Source organism: Borostomias antarcticus (genome assembly GCF_949987555.1).
Source record: "Borostomias antarcticus genome assembly, chromosome: 5".
In the NCBI taxonomy this organism is placed as follows: domain Eukaryota; kingdom Metazoa; phylum Chordata; class Actinopteri; order Stomiiformes; family Stomiidae; genus Borostomias; species Borostomias antarcticus.
This window is the reverse complement of record NC_140238.1, coordinates 30,706,629-30,714,196: the sequence shown is the minus strand read 5'-3', so window position 1 is coordinate 30,714,196 and position 7,568 is coordinate 30,706,629. Positions and strand designations below refer to the sequence as shown.

The 7,568-nt window shown below is 44.9% G+C and overlaps 1 pseudogene across 1 annotated transcript in view; it reads left to right on the top strand.

Moving 5' to 3' along the window:
- The window catches only part of LOC311309769, a 6,308-nt pseudogene extending 1,033 nt beyond the window's left edge, over positions 1-5,275 (top strand). Inside the window, exons 4-5 of the transcript in view lie at positions 55-639; positions 5,211-5,275. The product of the transcript in view is annotated as an uncharacterized misc_RNA (transcript). The remainder of the gene's footprint in view (positions 1-54; positions 640-5,210) is intronic.
- The last annotated feature ends 2,293 nt before the right edge of the window (positions 5,276-7,568 follow it).

The following is a 7,568-nucleotide window of genomic DNA, read 5'->3' as shown; positions in this document are numbered from 1 at the left end:
ACCGACTCTGTCATTCTCTTGATTTGATTGTCACCAAGGTGACTGATATTCCAGTCCCTGCCGTGGTAGTAGTAGTAGTACTGTAGTAGCAGTAGTAGTAGTAGTAGTAGTAGTAGTAGTAGTAGTAGTAGTAGTAGTAGTAGTAGTAGTAGTAGCAGTAGTAGTAGTAGTGGTAGTAGTAGTACAGTAGTAGTAGTAGTAGTAGTAGTAGTAGTAGTAGTAGTAGTAGTAGTAGTAGTAGCAGTAGTAATAGTAGTGGTAGTAGTAGTAGTAGTAGTAGTAGTAGTAGTAGTAGTAGTAGTAGTAGCAGTAGTAATAGTAGTGGTAGTAGTAGTAGTAGTAGTAGTAGTAGTAGTAGTAGTAGTAGTAGTAGCCGCAGTAGTAGTAGTAGTAGTGGTAGTAGTGGTAGTAGTAGTAGTAGTAGTAGCAGTAGTAGCAGAAGTAGTAGTAGTAGTAGTAGTAGTAGTAGTAGTAGTAGTAGTAGTAGTAGTAGTAGTAGTAGTAGTGGTAGTAGTAGTAGTAGTAGTAGTAGTAGTAGTAGTAGTAGTAGCAGTAGTAGTAGTAGTAGTAGTAGTAGTAGTAGTAGTAATAATAGCAGTAGTAGCAGCAGTAGTAGTAGTAGTAGTGGTAGTAGTAGTAGTAGTAGTAGTGGTAGTAGTAGTAGTAGTAGTAGTAGTAGTAGTGGTAGTAGTAGTAGTAGTAGCAGTAGTAGTAGTAGTAGTAGTAGTAGTAATAGTAGTATTCCCCTACTGTAGAGTATACTGTACAGCACTGAATGTTATTCCTTTTCTTTTTAAGGCATTCTTATTCCTTTTTAAGGTGTTATTTTGTTTATTATAAAAGATTTCACTGTAATTTACATTGATTCACGTGACTGTTGTTGCGACATGCATGTGGTAATGCTGAGAAACAGGAACATATTCCATGTCTTTATCACATATTCCATGTCTTTATCTTTCAGACCATCTGTTTTCAGCAATATGTAGTCCTAGTTCTACAAATCTGATCCAGAATAAGAGACATTGTAGGCCCTCCTCTACGCTCAGGCTGCCAGTTTTGCAGTAAAACGTGACGACCTGATAATGTCTGTACCAATGGGGATTAAAAAAAAAGCAAAATCGAGTGAAATTCAAACACAAGGAAAACAGAGAGAAGGGAGGAGGAGGAGGAGGAGGAGGAGAAAAAAACACACTGGAATTTCTTCTCAGATCTTCAGGGTTTCACAGCAATTATTGTGAAGTGTTCCCAGATGCTTTTATGGCAGGGTTTTCTGGTGGAGGTTATCTTATCCTTGAGCCTTGCTCCTTCCTCTGAGCTTTTTCAGATTAGAATAACACAAATACATACACACTGCGCCACTACGAACCATTCATCAACCCTGATTCATGGTGTCATCCACTGCGCAGCTAAATCAATAAGAGACTGAATCTTTTGACTGTGCTCTCTCTCTCTCTCTCTTTTTCTCTCTCTCTCTCTCTCTCTCTCTCACACACACACACACACACACACACACACACAAACACACACACACACACACACACACTCGAGACTTTCAGACTTTAAAGGAGTAAAGTCCCCTTCTGATACAGCTGCTGGTACTAACACTGTAGAAAGAAAGAAATGGATGTAGCATTCAGAACGTCTCTGAGCCAATGACTGAGGCCATTCTTAGAACCAGACCATTTTCTCCTAATCCTCCAATCATGCCATGAGTGTAGCTGCATTGGCAGTTCCTGTAGCCATGGGGCGAGGGAAAAAAAGATTGTGACAAATCGTATTTTTCTGACACTGGCTGCCATCTCCTTGGCTTAACCTCAGTACATATCCCCTTTCACTCCTCAGATGGACATATTTTTCAGAGGGAAACCAAACACCTCACGCGCAGGCACAGAGAGGGGGATTGTGGGTATTTTCGGCTTGGGGGGGTAATTTTCTCGCACGGCCGTTTGGTTTTGATTCCCTCCGCGCAACACATAGGCAGCCTGTGAGCTGATCCTACGCCAGGTCCCTCCGCGTCTCCGGGGATGGGTTAATTGCCACGGAAGCCCAGCTACTAAGCGCCAGCCGTCTATTTCATTGATAGGGATCAGTGGGCAAGGGAGCGTGGAGGCTGAGACTGGACTGAGACTGTCGGAACGTTAGAACGCCCTCCAGCCAACTAAAGAGGAGGAGGGGGGGGCACTTGTAGGACAAACAGCACCAAAACGATATTTTTTGCTAGCTCAGCACAGCGCCCTATGTACGGCGTCTGGGTTACAGGGAAGGTCTGCTTAAGAAAAGAACTATTTGTGTAAAAAGAAGCTTAGCAGCCATGGAAAGAACTAGATCTGGGAAGCGGGAGGCTGTGTGAGTGAGAGGCCTGAGGTAAAAAGAGGTGTGGTAGGCAGCTCCCCTTATTTGAATTTATAGAGCCAACACTCCCAAGGCAATGTTTTTATTTAGGTACAGTTGATATTTTCATTGCCTCATAATAGTTACGCTACACTTAGAGTGGATAAAAACGGCTACTGATTCATGCTTGATTCCAGAGATTTTAAGAAGAAAATATTTTTCCAACTGTAAGTCCTAGAGGAGCATATTAAATTAGCCAGAACAGGGGATGATGGTTTTGGTTATGCAAAATATATCTTGGCTATGGGACTCCTCAACCGCAAGGAGCAATTATCAGTAGGTGGAAGGACAAAAAGATAACAGCAAAGAGATGGTCGTGAGGAGGACATGTCAGTCCTCGCTTCTGTTCACTGATAATTCACTGTTTCCGTTTTTGTCTTGTTTTAGTATGGAAGTTGATATGTTATATTTTGGTGTTTTATAATTCCTATGTGGGATGGGCCACTTAAAGTGGCTTGACACGAAAATAAACAATTCATTCATTCATTCGTTCATTCATTCGATAAGGGTCGGAGGCAAGGATACGATTTTACTTTTCTGTGGGATTATCTCTTCAATCCATGGGACTACACTTGTGTATATGAAAACTAGGTTGTGTCCTAAAGTTTTCGAATGGCCTGGTGCTCCTGTTGGATGGACGGGTGTTGATGTTTTATACTGTATAATGTTCCAAGGACAAATTTAAGGGCCAGAACCAAAGTTATACACTAACTGCACCACATCAAAATCAAAAAGTAAGCACAACACACACACACACACACACACACTAGGAGACATAGGAGGTGGCAGGGCAGACCCCCTAGTCTGGCAGCATATGGCTGCAATTGAGCAGGGGGGGTGGCAGCCTGACCAACGCTGCGGTAATTATCAGACAGCCTCTTCACGCAGCCTTAAATAGACGCCTTGTTTGGACTATAAATAAACTGTCATTTCAGATTCTGACACCTGACCTCCAACCCCGGCCCACGGCTTACAAAGGACGGCCATCTTAAAGGACGGCCATCTTAAAGGTGGCCCTATCTGGGGGGTGGGGTGGGGTGGGGGGGTTCACCCTTGAACTGTGACATGGGGACTTTTACTCTCTCTCTTTTACTTCTCTCTCTCTCTCTTTCTTTCTCTCTCTCTCTCTCTCTTTCTTTCTTTCTCTCTCTCTTTCTTTTAGACAGTGGACCACCACCTGCTAAAACACACACACACACACACACACACACACATAAAAGCATGCAAGCAGGCACACACATACACAGTCACAGGGGAGAGTTAATGACCCTGACCCTCAATTAGCAAACCCTCAGGCATTCACCTGCAGCTCAGTAACAGACACGCTGGAGTTATGTAGAGAACGAGGCAACAAACGCCTTGTTCTAGTTGTCAGTTCTAGCTGATAGTGTTCTAGGGTCCTAATGCAGTAACCCATTATTTTGCCTTTCACTTATAAATGCAGTGTTAAACAATCAGATGAAACTGAGCAGAACAGGCTGTTTGTCCAAATGTATAGGCCTACTCCACGCACTGTCTGGGACAGGAGGAAGTCGTGTTTGTGGGGGGAAAAAAAACCTGTGCAAGTCCACAAACAATGACAAATTGGATCAGAATCACCTTCAAATTACTCTCTCTTAAAAAACTTCCTGTCCAAGGAGTCAAATCCAAAGCCAGATTTTCAAGGTTCAAAATTACTCCTCTCTCCCCTTCCTCCATGCCTCATCTGGAAGTGACTGCCAGATCCAGGGTTGCTAATAGGTTCAGCACAGCTGTCCAGCTCCTAACACACACACACACACACACACACACACAAACGTAGACCCATACACAGATATACAGTACGTGCAGGCATTGCACACACATACTGTACTTTGACAAACACATGCAGACACACACACATTCAGTTAGTCACACAAACACGCACATACACACATAAAAACACACACACACACACACACACACAGCGGGTCCAACAACAACATAGGGCCTCATTCACACCTGGTAACGCTCTGCTCAGACCCTGGCTATCCCAGTCTTTGCACAAGTCTGCCTCAGCTCGACCTTTCACCCCTCAGCCCTGTCAGTCAACCAATCAGAGGCCAAGGACCCGGTCCTCAACATCTCCAAGCACTGGACACCAAGACAAATAGCCCTCTCAGATGAAATGGTTTCTAATGGCAGACAGGGATGGGCCTAACTGCTGGCCACATGTGGCCCGGCCAGATAAGTTCAGTGAGAGGAACAAGGCACCATAGTACAGCCGGTGGCAGGAGAGAACCGACTCTGGACAACACATAGGGCTGACCAGAAGAGCCTCATAGAGTGTGAATATCTTCCTATTTTGACTGTACTGTAATCTAGTGAAATTATAATCCTTGCTTCGTGTTTAGGCTGAATGTGTAGGCTGAGTGTTTAGTCGCTGGAGACTCTATCTGGTTGCCAGTCTGTTATTGCAGAAGTCTTGTGAGGTCTGTGTGGTAATGATAGGGCCTTGGAAGGCTTGGTGTGGTCTGTGTTTAGTTGTTGTTATAGAGGGTGTGATGGCTATACCAAACCTCTACCACCATCCTGTTGTACCAACACACAAACATGAACACACACACAGAAACACACACACACACACACACACACACAACCAACCATGCATCCTTAATGAGAGGACTGTGATCTTCAGATCCCTATCTCCACCGGTTCGGGGTCACCATTCTGACCCAGTCCCCCCCTTAGCTTCTAGAACACCCCATGGATGGGGCCCCTCTTTCGGGACAGACCCCCAGCGTCCTCTGGGAGGCTGTGACACAGACATGGCCCCCGTCTCCTCCCTTGATCCCCGCTAGGGAGGCTGCCCATTACCAGGCCTGATTACTCCAGCATGTCTGCCGTCCTGCTAGCGAACTCCTAGGACCCACCTCATTCCTGGGAGTCGTTCCCTCAGACCTGGCCCACGCTCACTTCCCTTCAATCAATCACCTTCGGCAAGTGTTGCGGTGCACTGTGCCAGAAAGTGCTTTCACACACATCCCGCCCAGCGCGCCACAAACCTGATAGGAGCGGACAGGTGTTTGCTCCATCACGAATACGCCACAACGTGACGCAATACCAGGTCTGGGCTGTTGTAGACCTCAGAGTCTTCACTGCCATTTTTTTCTCCAAACTTATAAAATGTGAACAATTACAACAAAAAAAGTTGACTTCCTGCTCTCCTTTTTGGCAAAAAGCGCAGAGAGACATGGCCTAGTGGACCCGGCTGGGCTGCCCTGAGGACCGTGGAGCCCGGGACACAGGGCAGAGGAAGGGGAAACTGCAGTCACCATTTCCCTCTTGCACAATTACCCAGCATTCAGCTAAACGCAGACTTCAGTACAGTGAGAGCATGACATTATGGAAACGCTCGAGGCTCCTCGAGCTGCTGAGAGCACTGTACGGACATTTAGACAGATTCCATCCCACCGCCCGCCCCTTTCCTTCGTTCTCTCTCTCTCTCTCTCTCTCTCTCTCTCACTTTCTCTCTCTCTCTCTCTCTCTCTCTCTCTATCTATCTATCTCTCTCACTTTCTCTCTCTTTTTCTCTCTCTCTCTCTCTCTCTCTCTATCTATCTATCTCTCTCTCTCACTTTCTCTCTCTCTCTCTATCTATCTATCTCTCTCTCTCACTTTCTCTCTCTTTTTCTCTCTCTCTCACTTTCTCTCTCTCTCTCTCTCTCTCTCTCTCTCACTTTCTCTCTCTGCACCTGCATCTTTACTGTATCCCACTTTGGAAGGTTCTTGGAACCTCTTTTGCTGAATGCTCATTGGTCACTGCTTAGTTTAGACGCTGACGAGCTGATTACAGTCAGTCCGGAAAGTCCGCACACTCATTTCACCTTCTCAAAGATTTATTATGTTACAGATTTATTCTACAATAGATTTAGTTCATTTTTTGTACACAAAATTGCCCATTAATGAAAAAGTGAAATGTTTTTAGACATTTTTGCTAATTTATTAAAAATCAAAATGTAAAATATCATATTTTGATATGACACCCAAAAGTGAACTGAGGTGCATTTTGTTTCCACTGATACTGCTTGAGATGTTTCTATAACTTAATTGGAGTCCACCTGTGGTAAACTCGATTGATTGGACATGACTGGGCATTGCCAACAGTCCATGACAGTGCATGCCAGAGTTCCAAGCCATGATCTGGGCCATATACAGGCCAGATCTGGCCCTTGTGGCTTAGTTCCGGCCCATATATGGCCCAGAATTATTACACATCCGCTTGCTGTCTGGGTGTGGAGATGGGAGAACCTTACCGAAGATCAACCATCCAGGCAGCACTCCACCAATCAGGCCTTAATGGAAGAGTGGCCAGACGGAAGCCTCTCCTCAAATTCTCTGGTCTGATGAAACCAAAATGGACCTTTTTAGCCTGAATACCAAGCGTCACGTCTTTACTCCTGTATTTTATTTTCCTGCATTTTGTTTTAAATGTTCTGCAAAGTACAAGAGAATGTTAGTAGAATGACTTGAGGGAGGAAGAGAAAGAAGGAAATGTATGTTGTAAATGGAGAAGTTGTATTTTTGGTGCAAGGTGTGCCCAGTGATACAACAGTAGGCCACTGACAGCTGATGTGGTCCCTTGCTCAGAAAGGATGTTTGAGGCACTGGTGAAAAGCCAGCGAGCAACTATACAGAAGGACATTGTACATAAGAGAATGGAGAGAGAGATTTCAATATGTGATAAAGAAAAGAGTGTCCTTTTTTGCATTTCGTTTTATATAACCTTTTATGTGTTGCACTTTGTCTTGATGCTTTTAATGTCTCATGTAAAGCACTTTGAATTGCCTTGTTACTGAAATGTGCTATACAAATAAACGTGCCTTGCCTTGGAGGAAACCTCATCACCGGGCTAATCCCTACAGTGAAGCATGGCGGTGGCAGTATCATGATGTGGGAATGTTTTTCAACAGTGGGAAAACTGAGATCCTTGAACAAACCCTGCTCCAGAGCGCTCTGGACCTCAGACTTGGGCGAAGGTTTACCTTCCAACATGACAACGACCCGAAGCACACAGCCAAGAGAACAAAGGAGTGGCTTCGGAGAAAGTCTGTGAATGTCCTTGAGTGGCCCAGCTCTGAATACAACTGAACATCTGTGGAAAGAGCTGAAAATGGCCGTGTACCGACGCTCCCCTTCCAACCTAGCGGAGCTTGCAA